The 15,041-nt window shown below is 43.5% G+C and overlaps 1 protein-coding gene across 1 annotated transcript in view; it reads right to left on the reverse strand.

Annotated features, from left to right (window-relative positions):
* Positions 1-15,041, reverse strand: part of PDIA5 (protein disulfide isomerase family A member 5) — an 828,396-nt gene that overhangs the window by 789,678 nt on the left and 23,677 nt on the right. The gene's annotated exons all lie outside the window — the stretch shown is intronic.

A 15,041-nucleotide genomic window follows, 5' to 3' on the forward strand; every position in this document is an offset into this window, starting at 1 on the left:
AGCAGCATTTGTCTTTGTGTTCTGAGCTGCAATAAAAGTTAAATGCTGCCAAATATGATGGAGATCACCCCATCCACAGATGCAAATGATTGCCTTTCAGGTTTAATTAGCTTCCTTTGTTTTATTGCTTCTCTGACAGATTTCTCCACTTAGACCTTAAAGGTTTGTCCTTTGAAATGCGCGCTCCTGTGTGCCCCCTGCGCAGAGATCGATTGATGTGTGTGCAGCCGCCCAGGCGCGCACTTTAGAGGTAATATTGGTTATGACTCACTCAGGCAGAGACCAGAAACAGGATTCAGGCAGGTACAGTTGATTCTGGCTAGCTAGGCAGTTCCAGGGAAGGCCTCTGGAAGCTTGTCGATTCCCTGTAGCTCAGACAAGAGGTCAGCCAATTTACTCTTAGAGTCACTTCTGGGGCTCTGGGCTCAAGGCAAGCAGGTTTGGTCTTCCTTCAAGTGGTAAGGCAGTCCTTCTTCTGGGTGACTACAGTTCAAGGACTATTCTGATGAGAGGGTCTGTGGTTGCCACTTTTAATGCAGGTGGCAGCCTGTGTGTGGTTGGCAACCTCTTTGTTTAGCCCTAACCTGGTTATGGTCAGTTCTACCCTTTTACCTGGGTTTGGTTCCAATCTGACTAGGAAAGCAAAAGGCAGGCAGGTAGGTCAGGGTGTGGGCTGCATTTGCCAGTGATAGGATAGGCATATTTAGAAGTCAGGAATGGAACTCTGGCTTGCCTTTGAGGCGTAGGAAGGGTAGAGTACAACATCCCCCTAGAGATCCTGCTCAGGAAAGGAACATCCTTCCCCACAACCAACACCTGTTAGTCCCCTGCCTGGAATCAATATACATCACACGACAGAAGAGCAATTAATAGTCCTGTGACCCTGGGCACTGGCAGAAAAGCAAACTTGGTTTAGGTAGAAAATTGCCAATTTTCAAAAAAATGAAATATTCAAAATTGTTGTTTAAAATCTGACTTTACAATTAGAGAGGATTTTAAATTACAATTTATTGAGTAGAATAAGTATTTTCCTAGCAGTTCCTAAATTATAACTTTCACTTATTAAATGTGATAAGGGGACCCAGTGTTAATCAATGGGAGGCCGGCCATGCCAAAGTGAAAAACAATTTTGGTAGTTTTTGCCACTGTAAGTACATGTAAAACTTAAATATGAACCTATGAACCTTTAGGAATTAGATTAGGTGCGACATATGTATTAAAAGGGAATGTTTAAGCCTGGCAAATGTTTTACAGTGACACTTTAGAGGGTGGGGTCAGGGGATTTGCTCTATGGATAACCGGCCCTGTTTGCAATCAGAAATATTTTCTTTGAAAACAGCAGGTTTCGGAACAAAGTCTATCATCTTTAGATTTTTTAAAGGCCAGAACAAGGTCCGTGTGCAGTTTGCTATTCCAGTTATAGTGGGTGTCCCTGTGACAAGTGTCTCACACCACCAGGAAACTTCCTAAAATTGAATTACTGTAGGTTCTCTGTCCCACATTCCTTCACCTAATAAATTTTCCATGGATGAGAGGGTTTATAGCCAAAATATCAGCACACAGTCAGTCATATGTGAAGGATTTGTGAATCTGCTTATATTTTCTCAAACAAGCAGATGGGACCAACAGTTTTTTAGTCAATGTGTTTTGTCTTGGTTTCGAATGCATGCTCTACGAACCTATTCACAAACTCAAGGTCCAATATCTATGAAATTATTAATAGTGACGATGACTCAGTGAGTTAAATGCACTTGCTGGCATATGTGGTGAATAATAGGTCCCACATTCAAATCTTGGTAAGCCTTCTATCCTTCCGAAAATGGTAAATTGAATCCACTTATTCTAGGGAGTAGTAACACATATCATGTAATATATATAACCCCTTAGAAAAAAGCAAAAGTGGGATATGAAGCAAAACATAAAATAATGTATCATTATAATGCATGGAAACTTGCAATGCCTGTATAAACACCTATGTCCAATTTTCTCATACAGTCTAGTTGTGACATCATTACTCACCTAGGACAATGCTACTCTAATGTAATAAATTATTACAGCTAAGTTGTACCATCTTAATTCCTGCTTGCAAAGCCGACAGAAAATGTTAAGAAGCACTTCCTAAGCACAACAATTGACAGAGAGAGACCTCAACAAATTAAGACCAGATTAGCTTTTCAAACACCTTTCTTTCAAGCTTCCTTGTCTCAAAATACAGTTCTTACCCGATTATAGTAAAATGTGTATTATTTGCATTTCTGGGATTCAATGTACGGAAGAAGATATCAAAAGTAGCTTACACATAAATACTTGCAAGAAATTATCAGCTGTTTGTCAAATTAGTTTCACACTAAATATTACATGTCTAATCTATAACCAACAGCAAGAGGATATATTTATGACCAAGTGTTCTAAAGAGTAAAATATCCCCACTGCATGTAACAAAATATTGAAAGTCACCCCAGTAAATTCAGCCTTAGGCCTTGATCCTCTATTTGGTTAGAACTCGTTAGTGACTGACTTGCGATACCCTTACAACGTACCTTGGAGAGTACCTTATGCCTTTACAATATCCTCAACACATTTTATTACAATTTTCACTCTTCGACAAGTTTGATCTCCTTAAAGAAAATATCAGACTAAAAAGCGCTTACATTAAGAGGTCTATATTGTCCACTGTATGACAGTGAAGTCCCCCAATGCGTGGTGTACCATTGTGTTTCCATATCCTAGGTGCCTGACTGAATATATCTGCCATTCTGGTTTGTGATTTTTGGACTACCTTTCCCCCACATTAACTCTGTGTTTGGGCAGAGCCCTAGGCTGGTCTCTTGAGGCAAGTGTGGACCAGGACCTGCCCAATAAACTGGGGGGGGGGGGGGGGGGGGGGGGGGGAGAGAATTGAGTGCATCAAGTATTTCCTCATCACACTACCATTCCAGTCATGGGTTTGGTGCATACAGCAGTGGTAGCAGCATACTGTGTTTTTTGAATCCATAGTAACCAGACCATTTTATCTGTGTCATTGGAGTGGAGGCCTACTGGCCCACTTGTGTAAAGTTCCACTTCTTTGTGCTAACTCAGATCATTGCACTAGCATCTCTAGTGTTTGTTGTGCAGATGTGTGTGTCTGTATGTATCGACTATGGTGCATGTACTGAGTGAAGCAGAGTGATGGAGGCTTGTGAGATTAAATTTGGATGCCCCTGGCCTTGTGTACAAGATGGAAGGAAGCGTGTTTTCCTAAACAGTGGAAGAGTATTACTAACATTCCTGAAGCTGAGAATATACACTGATTACTCTTCGTGTAGCACTGCCATTTGGTAGATGCGGTGGTGCAGGGTGGTACTACAATCTCTGTTGTTCCAGGTGAAAAGCACCCCAAAGGTGATGTCAGCCTTTTGTCTTTCCCCGATCAGTCTTTATTGTGTCTAATGCCAGTAAGGTGCAGAAAGCTCATATCTCACTGTGCCTCTGTTTGTGTGTGCTAGGCTACAGACTATTGTGCAACACAAAAGCTGCATCTGCAGAGGAGTCTGGAGGACACTTCAAACGTAAACAATCTAAACTGGTTCTGAAAGTGTAAACAGTGGACCTACATCTTTCTGCTTGGACTGTATAAACGTGGGACACACTGACCCACTTGCTATTCCTGTTTCAAGTTCAGCATGACAAAGGAAAGAAGTGCTCTGCAGATTACTCTGGGAATGGTGTGTATTCCGAGCTGGTGCCGGTCTGACTGACTGCCAGCTTCCAAGAGAGCAGGGGGCATCACCTGTACTTATACCTTGCTGGAAGAAGCTGCTCATATGACCTGGAGCACCTAAAAGGTGGCCTGCCTGCTAAGAGAGGACAGGAGCCTGCCACCCTTGCAAGAGGAGCGACTGTCCAGCAAGTGCAGCAAGACCCTGGTGCTGTTGGGGTCAGATAGAGAGAAGGAAGGAATGGGGCAACCTGTGCGCTCCAGGTATGGACTTGAAGTGGACTCTCCGATTTGCAGTACCAGGTGGAGGCTACAAATCAGACCTGTGCAGCTGTGATCAGAATGTAATTGCAGCTGAGCTATACTGTTATAAGACAATTGAGTGTTGATCTGCGTCTCTGTGACCAAGAGGATTATCGCAGATTAACTATGTGACCCAAAATCACTATTGCAGCTTGTCCTTGCTACTCTGTGCCTGAGAAAAGAGTGTCCCTACCCAAGCTGCCTTGAAAACAGGAGTGTGGTCTGTGGGAAGCCTTGTAGCCAACAATAGGCCAACTTCACAGCATACAACAAAGTCAGCCTTAGTGAGAATGACATAACCCCCTTAACATCCGGAATGCTGTTGGATTGTTCGATGATTGCCACTCCAGCTCACAAGACTACTGCCTGCCATTCGTAACCTCACTGAAGACCATACTACAGTGCAGGTGTCTCTGTGTTTCAATGGAGTCTGGGTTTACACACCCTCCCAGAAGCAGGAACAGAGATCCACATTGATGAAGATGGGCAGCTGTCTGATCGCTGGGAGCAGTATGGACTAGACTCACTCGGTGAAATTGGACTTTTTGAACTGTAAAAGATTGAACACATGTTTAAAAAAAGGGGGTAATCTGCTCCTAAACCAGAATCACGCTACCATGTTTATTCCAGACTAGAAGAGGGGAAGGAGGGCAGAGAAGGTAGCCGGACGGGGCACCATTAGCGCCAGTGCCAAGCATACAATACTGCAACTTCCTTGTATTATGTGGGAAATATTTAGTTTGGGTGCATTAAAGCACTCCATTTCATGGAGCCTTGATGGAATACCAACATAAACTGGTGAAGCTCCAAGCACAATGTTACTCCTCGTGAACCCACTTCCTGTACCCCTTTGTGCTAAATCAGACTTCTTGGAATTCAAAAACACCTTTAACTCTCCTCTTTCCAATATGCCTGTTCAAAGCTTGCTACCTTTGTAAGAAAGACCTGTAGATTATATAGGAAGGTTCCATTGATTTAATGCTCCCAAACTGATCTCAAACTTTCTTACCCCTCAGTTGGAAAGGACTGGCCAGCAGCCAATACTCAATATCATAACTAAAGCTCTAAGTTTTACTAGTTTTTACAGATAAATAAAGACAGAAAAGCATATATTCGTCTAGCTGTAGTTATTTTTAAATATGGAAAATGCAGAAAATAGGTTTTTCTTTTGAGTAACCTTCGGTTATGTCAATCAAGACTGGTAGGCCTACAGCTATTTAGTTTAACACCCAAGAGTGTTAAAAAAGGGGAAATATTTTTCAAAAGAAACTTGAAGCAGTTGAAGTTGTGCGTTGTACTAAAGTATGAATATCATGTTAGTGTATTGCATTAGTGAGGTATTATATTTGGCTTCTTATAGCACTTAAACACACGAGAAGTCCAAATGCAAGTGTACCTAGATCAGTTAAATCATTTCCCTAACAAAATTAATATGGTTAAATATAGGTAAAGGAGCAAAAAATAAATATGGATAATTACAGAAGAAAACGTCTAAAAACAAATACCATACAATCGGAAGCCCTAATCATAAGTATACAAAACAAAAATAAATCAAAGTACTATGGGATCTCAGGGAACATGCAAACGGTCTGAAAGTGTGTTTTCATATTTCGAAGGGCTCTAGAGTGCAGAATCGTTGTGGGCACTAGGTACAGTTTAGATTTAAAAAAAATAAAAACAGCACCTACAGGTCAATCTCATAGTTACCCTGCCAGACCCTGCTAAAGGAATACAGATTTAAATTGACCTTTTTTTGTTAACAGAATTGAACCTAAACACCTCTGATCATTTTCATGCATTTTCACACCAGGCAGTGGTACAGAATCATATGAGACCCAAGATCTGTGTACGCTTCATCCCCAGGCTGATAGCAGCAGTATCTTCTGTGTGATACCATTGATATGATCAGTCAGTACTTTTAAGTTACCTTACAAAGCTTGCCATCAAAACCCTTGACAGGACACACTCATTTGGTTCTGACAGAAGTCAGTCAATCAACCAATCTGGAGGAAATGAAGGTCAGGGTCAGGTAGTGAACCACTAGGAAAATAATAGATTGAACATATTGGTGAAGGAATAGGGGTGGGTTATCTTAAGGTTTCTGCAATGTCTGCTGGGAGCATAAATAAAACGAATCTGCCAATGATAGCCAGAGAAGAGTGTGATGTCACCGTGAGATGTGATCCTGACAGCTGGTTACTCCTTACACTGACCTTCATTTCCTCCAAATGCTGCATTTCATATATGAAGTCTCAGAGGCAGAGCTATTTCTGTGTAGGCCTCCAGACTTCTAATTCAGGTGTGTCTAGTTCAGTCCTTTGGTGACCTCCGTTAGTCAGGCTTTGAGGAAGACCACTAAATATGTTGTAGAGTCTGACAGTGTCATACCAAAAATGACAGCAGCTCAGAGACTAGAGCTGAAAATCCCAGTTTAACCTATGTAATTGGGTAAAATAAAAAGTCAGCAATCATAAGAATTTGTCACCAAGTTTTGGCTCCTTCTTAATTTCTTAGTAGAAGATGTTGGAGTCAAACTGGTCATTACCCTAAATTGGTAAATACTGGGTAGGGCAGCTGTCTCCAGTTTTATACTTATTTGGTGCTTCATCACAGCATGTGTTAACAGTCTACTTTTGTGTTCTACCAATCAATAGCCTTCCTCAGCAAATACATCCGTGCAATGTTTTATTAGAATTGTTGACAATAAAAGTATTCTTTAAATGCACCTGTATTAACACTTACTTGCTGCAGGACCTCCAATCCAGTCTCCTAGGTAATCATTACCAAGGACTTTTGGAGACTTCTTAAACACAATATGTTAAACTTTTGTATGGGCCCAATCGTCAATAGGACAGCATATCTCAAAGTGACAGCATGACATTTGTCACACCTTCAGCCAGTATTCCTATTTCCCAACCTACCCAACTCTATGCAACTTGATATTTCAAATTTGAAATTACAGTTGGTGTGTTGTAGTTATTTGTATACCAGCATGCTTCTGCTATATGTCCTCCTAAAGCTTCTGGTCTGTCTCTATAGATATTATGTATATGGTATGGAGTAAAAAGCCAGACTAATATTACACATGAAATTGAGACACCTAGCAGTTCCCATGTGCGTTTGTTGCACATCACAGTGCGCATGCAGTCCATCCTCAGGATTGTGTGTGCATTTGTTGGATGCTGTGAGCATTATTTAATCATGTGACAGTCTTTGTACATACTCGGTTTCATAGGAAAAGAAAATTTGCAATGGCGTGTGACATTTAGTGAGAAAACTTTAAATCTGCTTAGTTATTTAGATTTCTCATCCTGAGGTTTTCTCCACACCAAATGCTTGACTTATTGACCGGCGAAGAGATACAGGAAAGGGTCAGAGAAGGTGTACAGTAGGTATAAATTGATCAATAAAGGCGATTGGTGATTGATTATGGATAAGCTGAGAGAAATGGATCCGGAGAAGGGGAGTGCCCATCACCGGTTGATGTGTGAGAGAGTCGATCAAAAGGACGTCAATCTATAAACAAATAGATAACAGCAAACTGAAGAGCTTCAGAAAGGAAGATGAAGTTCAGTAGGAGGGAAAGTTATGACTGTGGGAGAGGAGAGGCAAAAAATGGGAGTCAACAGGAACAGAGGGTGAATGAAAAAGTGCTGTGGAGAAGCCCACGAGAGGGGAAGGGCAGCATTGGGTGGTTTACTGAAGGGCAAAGAAAAGTAGGGCAAAGTAGGGCAAAGCAGGAAATGGTCCCAAGGAAGGGTGAGAAAAGCAGAATAATATAGTTTAGACAGTAGAAAGGGTGGGTGCTTGTAAACATGCTAGCGAGTAAGAGAGGGTGGATTGTAGTGGCGGGGAGGAGGGAGTGAACCACTAGAAGTGAACAGAGTAGGAGATGTTGCAGAGAAGATGGGCTGGATCAATAGCTACTGCACAGAGCAGATTTATCACCTTATAAATGCACTTTAGACATTATGACTGTTACAAACCCGCCAGAAATGTTCACTACCCATTAAAAGCCTCTATGAGGCATTAGCCAATCATTCATTACAAGCCGTATTCTTTAAAATGCCGACTACAGGAAACTCGTCACAACTCTACTAATTAGCAATTGATTGTAGTACGGTCAGCGTTCACTGCTGACAAAGAATTTCCTGCCTGTTCACAATGTGGGAAAATAAATCAGACCTGAAACAATTCCGAGCCATATCGAATCAAAATGCACTTAATATTTGTTGCGGCTCGGAAGGCATGTTTCACTATTATGCTACTGCTAAAGACCCATTATCTCCGCAAGAAAAGTAGGCAACGTCACTTCAGTAGAGTTATTTGCCCTTACAAACATACAGCTGTTGTCTAAAAAGCCTGCGGGATCATACGAAACGAAGTTTAATTTGATTTATAAGTCATTATTTTAGTTTATATTAACTGAGATGGCTGCTCGTGCCTCATCATTGCTATGGGTTTTGGGAGGAATAAAGCCCTATTGCAGCCTTCGCCTCGAACCCTACACACAGTAGTTTATTCTCACACATCTAAGGCAGGCGAACTACATGGGCAAAGAAAGCATAAATCCGGATGTAGATGAACTCCGACTCATCCACCTGACCATCACTTGAGATCTCAGTAGTGTTTTCGCAGATCCTCGAAAGAAAAAAAAACAGGATCACAATGCAGTGGCGTAATTTTGACGCCTCGTCAGGGGTAGTAAGCGCTATATAAATACAATCACAAAGGCCCAGGCGGTGCGGAGGGGGGGGGGGGGGGGGTTGGGGGGGGGAGCTAGCCGATCTCCAGGCCCCCCCACCCCCTCAGCACAGCACCTGGCCTGAGTTAGTCCGGAGGGGCGTCCCTCCATGTTCTTTGCACTGGGGCCCCTTCCAGTTTCCTTAGGTCACTGACACAATGCAGAGTAATTTAACGCCACAGCAATAAAATACAATCCTGAGCATGCAGGGAAACATTCTGCGTGTTACAAGAAAACTACATCATGTTTATTCCATAGCTCTAGCAGCAGATTGGCAGCCTAAGAGCCAGAACTCGGAAGTGTTAAGCTACATATCGCCCCTTCACAAAAGTTGCAGAGCACTGAAGGCTTCTGGGAATTCTGCTGCGTTGGTTTAAGTCAAGAGTCCGTTCCTCAAAATGTACCACACATTAGAGACTTCCCCTCACTCCCTGATTCATAAAAGAACTTAGATTAGTCGTATCTTCTCCCAAATACTACACCTTTTCATTCCCATCTCAGTGTGCAGCTCTGTAACTCACATTAAACTCGGACATTTTGTAAACGTGTGCTGCAAAAACCATTGTAAATACTCTGTATCAATATTTTGGATTTAATGTATGTGATTATTTTGATTTCTCTCGTATTCGAGTATATTCATTTTACGTAATTTATTGAGTTTACTCCTTTTATGTAAGTCTATATTCATGTATATCTTTGTAAATGTGATGAATGGAACTCTATAGTGCTGCAAATAAATTAGTGAAATAACTATACATTAATTCTTTAGAAAACTGAAACACATCTTTGCATCTCTTTCTAATAATGCAGAATTGTTGGCAAATGGGGGTCCCTTGTTTTCAGTTGTTATTGACCCTTCCCCCAAGTGCCTTGACAGGACCTCATCCTGTTTTTTCAGGTTAAAAACCATAATGTCACACCAAACCAGATTCCAAAATGTGTTAAATAATGGAAAAAAGTAAGTGTTACCCTCTGTACAATTGTACTATGCAACAGTTACAGCTTCCAGATTAGAGATAACAAGGTATGCAACAGAAGGCAGGCCTGCAATCCTGGGTCAGAGGATTGGCGCACAACTCCTCATTTGCATGTCATTTTATTTACCAGTGTTTGGTTAATTAAAACCATTACCCAAATCAATATAAAATTAAAAGATCATAAAATACAAAAAAGGCTGATTTTAAGTTAAAATATGCAACTTGATTGTGGAGTATTACAGAATTGCTTGCAAACTAATTACACGCGCATGCCAAGAGCTCTCGATCTCTAGGAGCTGGCTCCCTAATTTGTCCAGAAATTTCACCAGCCTGCAGCTAAGCTGCAGATTGTCCCCTTTGAATCCAGCCAAATTCTCTGGCCTGCACCTATGCAGGCTCCTTTGAAGCCATACTGGTTGTAGGAGTCTTTTGCGGTCCAGCATAGTTCTTTTGCAGAGGTATATCTGATGGATCAGCGTTTCCGGAGCTAGCCGACAGGTGCCCGTCATGTTACCTTGCGTCCACCTGGGGAGATGGACATACATTGGAAGAGAGCCCAGTCGGTATTTCATTAACGCTGCTTTAATCCGTGGACCTACTGCTACTCCCAAGTAAGACTGTGGGACAAGACTATCCTAGGATGACAAGATGAGCCAGGCATGGCTTCGTTTCGATAAAACGTCTTTGTCCATTAGCTGGGAGAGGGACTTGACTCTTTCGTCACACGCCTGACGAGATAGTACAAGCTGAATTGGGGTAGTTGGTCTACCAGGCCCAATGCCGCCAGAGAGGATTCCAAATGAAGACCAAAAGGGGAGTTGGATTGCGCAGTGATTTCAGCCCAGTTGAGAGAGCTTAGAGAGCCTCGTCTTGCGGTCTTAAGTTTAAAGCTCAAGTTAATAAATGCCCCTTTTCTTGCTAGAGACTGTCTAACCAAGCCAAATTCAAGACGGACTTGGCCGGTGAAGCACGGTTTGGTAAGCTGAACAGCCCCTTGAAAAGCTTGATGATCATTTTGTCAAAGAGCTCCTCTCCTCCTCAAAGCTTCGCTGCCAAATGTAATTGTTGGAATTAGTTTGGCTTGGATGATCTTTAGTAGCAGCAGGTAAATTGAAGAACCAATGGCGTTTTTAACGTGCTTAAATGCAAACGTATGAGAGATGGAATTCCGGCTGAGGCTTTCCAGGTGGGGCTTGAAGGAGCTGTTGCAGTCAAGGAGGAAACCCAGGTATTTATATTCACACACTGATTCAATTTTGTTGTTGCCCAGGTACCACTGGTACTGCGGTCGCCTGAAGGACATAATGTTTGATTTGCCCAAGTTAATGAGAAGAGCATTTTCTTCTAAAAATTCTCCTGTTGTGTTGAATAGCCTCCGCAATCCTATTCTGATATGGCTGAAAAGCATAAGATCGTCAGCGTACATCAAGCATGCCATAGCAGTTTTCCCCAATCTTGGTGAATGCAAGTTTGTCTTGTCCAGTCCCGCCGGTAGATCTACCAAAAAGAGATTGAAAAAAAGAGGTGCAAGCACACATCCCTGCCGCAGACCCTATGAGGTAGGAATTTTTCTGGAGAGGTGCGTCCCCATCACCTAATTTGACCCTCACCCAAGTATTAGTGTGGAAAAGGGCTAACACTTTTAACACGTGGGCCGGAATGCCCCATTTTGCAAGCTTAGACCATAATTTCCCTCTGTCTACTAGATCAAATGCTGCTTTATAGTCTATGAAAGAGAGGAAGAGGGACTTCTTGGCGAGCTGACATCGATCGAATAGTAGTGATACAGCCATAGGATTAGCAATTGTACCTACCCTTTTAAAGAACCTGGTTTGGTTAAACGGGATCAGGTTATTGTCAGCAGCCTAGGATTCTTGTTCCTCCAAGATGATCCCTGCAAAGATTTTGGACTCGACATCTAAAAGTGCAATCAATCGGTAGTGTGCTTGGCAGTTGGTCATGTTTCCTTTGAGGATTGGGGAGATGGTCAAGCCCCTCCATGATTGCGGAATGATGTTAGTGGCGAGTATGCAGTTGTAACGTGCGGAGAGATGTTTTGCCCAAAAGTATGAGTCCTCTTTATAAAAGGCATCAGGAATACCACTGGGTCCTGGTGCTCCCTCGCCCAACACTCAATGATCCTCTTTCTCATTGTTTCTGAGAGAGTTCGAAGGCAGCTGCACGGTTGTGAAGAAAAGAAGGTGATACTTTGTGCTTGAGCTTGTGTTATTTCCTGGGGCCAGGGACCCTCACCTACGAGACCCTGAGTCGGGGGACCAAAGTGGCAGGAGAGATATTGATACTATGTAGGCTCAGAGATGTTAACTATGGTGTGGGTGTATGTTGTAGAACTTAGGCTGTTTATGTGTCTCCAGAACTGCGCATGCCTATTTGACTTTAAAGTGTGCAGGAGCTTCCCTGCTGGCCCGGCTGCCTTGTCTCTTTGGTGTGCCTACAAGTGTCCAATGTAGGCAGATGTGGAGGTGGACACCAGAGCTATCAAGGCCTTATCTCTAGGCTCTTTCTGAAGAAGGCGAAGGGCGATGTGTAGATTGCGCTTGAGTATCTCTGTTCGCCATCCGGATGGAAGTACTTGAGGACTGTGATGTCTTGTACCTTGAGACTGTTGTTGACAGGACGCCGGAAATTCCCTTACAAACTCATCCCAGGTTGCTCGTGCTATTTGCTCAGGGCCTGTTAGGTCCAGTTTGAAGGACCACATTCGCTTGGCTTTTTCTGTCAGGACAGGTGTGGTCTCTGGTGTCCATTTAATTCACCTTCTGTTATTTGTATACATTTCACGCTGCAACACATCCGTAGGGTCATGGTGATCAATTAGATGAGTGAAGTGCAGCTCTTGTGGTAAGTGATCGCTCTCGCCTCTGCTTGCTACCTGGAATTTCAAAATTCGGAAGAACAAGGACGTTGATAGAATCGTAAAGCCTATTAGCGTTCTACTTTTTTGATTAAAAAATGTGAATAATGGAGATTGGTTTGTGTGGAACGGCCATTGCTGGATTGAAGACCCACTGCTTCGAGGTCTTTTATTAGCAGCTTCCCTAACCTATACCCTTTATAAGTTCTGGTTGAAATTTGAACAGAGATCTGCCAGAAGGTGTTTTGCACCATAAGAACTTCTTCAGAAAGCTCAGTTCCCAATAGATTCATATTGAAGTCACCACTTAGAATCAGCTCAGAGCAAGGAGTGTTATTTAGTAGGTCTTCAATCTTCTCTTTCAGCTGCCATACAGCCTCCAGTTTGCGAGCTTTTTTCGGGGGGGATGTAGATGTTCATTAGAGCTAGATGGAGGATATAGGACCCTTATGTCACAGAAAGAAAAACTGTCACCAGATTTTTGCACGTGGCTGAGGGCATGTGATGGTGCCCATTCAATGCTGAATTGAGATATGAGTCCGCCACTCAGGCACCCAAAACGGGCCCTCCTCGTTGCCGGGACGTGATAACTCACAAATCTCGGGATTGCAGGTGGAGATTCTGTACAGGTCTCCTGCAGCATTATTATTCGGAATGACGTTAGATAGTGCAGTAGGCTCCTATCCTCCAGTTTATCCAGCACACCATTGATATTCCTGGAGCACATTGCCACATTGGTTTTATCTACCTGGTCACTGGGAGCTGGCTTCCTCCGTCATAGTTGTTTTGGTCCTGTGCTCAGTGTGCTGGGTAGCCAGCTCCAGTCATTAGGGAAGGAGGGGACCTTGGTACAGGGTGAGGGCACTGTGTTTGCCCATGCTTTACAGGGGGGGGGAAGCAGCTTGCCTTGAGTGTTTTTTAGAATGCCATTAAAGGCACAGGGCAGTGGTTGAATCTCCCTGTTGTGTCAGTAGAAGATGTGGATAGGCAGGGGTTGTCACGGGGGTAACATGGATCCCCCAGTTTCTAAAAGACCCATCAACTCCTAGTACTTGCTCTGCTACCTTAGCAGAGGTCCAGGTCACTTTGGTTGCTTCATTCGTCTGAGCTGCTGAAGGTGGAATAAATTCAACTGATACCATATCCACTGAAGTGAGACTTGCCTTCTCCGGAAGCTCTCTCAGCAGCCATAGGATAGTCCCCCGATTCAACATGTTGAATGTGCCTCTCGATTTGTATTCCGGGTACATCAGAGTTACTGTAGAGCTTGGGCCACAGTTATGGAGGGTTGATACTGGGACCACAGGGGCAGTCTAAGACACGGGCATCATGCTGCAAGTCCTTTTTTGAAGTCTGGTGGCCGCATGAGTCGCTGACGCTGCCGGTGAATAATTGCTCCCCTGCTTCCTCCACCTGGGCTTTTCCTGATTTGACAGATTCAAGGACAGTTTGACCGGACGGGATCTTTTGTTTAAATTTGTTGTGACAATGAGGGGTGCATTTGATGAAACGCAATTATCGGCATCAGGTGGGGCAATCTAAGAAGCGTCTGACTTGTTCCCCAGCTAGAGAGAATTGGCAGTGGTGTTGTTCCCGAGTTCTCCATCAGAGACACCTACTGGAGATTGGTTTGGTAGAGAAGTAGAGCTAGGCTGGCCTCAAAGACGCTGCTTATGGTTTCAGGTATGGATCCCAGCTTATCCAGGATTGGAGAACAGGGACAGACAGGTAGCCTAGAGTCTGCAGAATTCTGGGCTCTAACTAACTATCAGATTATTAAGGTCTGCAATTTTTGAGTCCCTTTCTGAAGTAAAAACTGCCAGCGTATTTAACAATTTGATTGGAGTATCCATTTTAGTAAACTGGGAGTTTAAGACTTCAGCGGTGAGCTGGAGGGTGCTCTGTATAATGTTCAAAACTGTTGGTATGCCTTGATCTGTGGCAGTCTCAAGAGGTATAGTGGTGCCAGGTTGGTGCCTGGTGTCGGAGCAAGATACTGCAGGTGGGCACGGGGTAGAACAGGACTGGTTCTGCCCCAAGGCCCCCATCTCCACATATTGCCACCATTGCTTCCCATTCCAGGGAGGTGTGCAAAGAAGGATTCTGCTCTGTACAACTTGCTAGTTTGCCCTGGGGTGCAGAGCTGTCAAAAAGGGGGAAAAGGGGGGGGGCACTGAGACAAGATCGGTCCATGGGTCCTTTGGTGACTGTTGACCAGGCACTGGGTCTGCTCGGCCTGTGCCGAGAGTGTTATCAATGATGCAGATTCTCAATGGGTAGTTCAAATTCTAGCCTGGTGAGCAAGATTGGTCTGAACTAGCGTTCTGGGTTGGCTGCCTTGGTTCTGACAATACCAGAGAGGAGGGAAAGAAGTGAGTGGATTCTACTATATTGGATTTGTCTGCGCAGCAGTCACAGCTGTCTATTTCGCCGGTGGGCAGG

This window comes from Pleurodeles waltl, chromosome 3_1 (assembly GCF_031143425.1).
Source record: "Pleurodeles waltl isolate 20211129_DDA chromosome 3_1, aPleWal1.hap1.20221129, whole genome shotgun sequence".
NCBI classification, from domain to species: Eukaryota; Metazoa; Chordata; class Amphibia; order Caudata; family Salamandridae; genus Pleurodeles; species Pleurodeles waltl.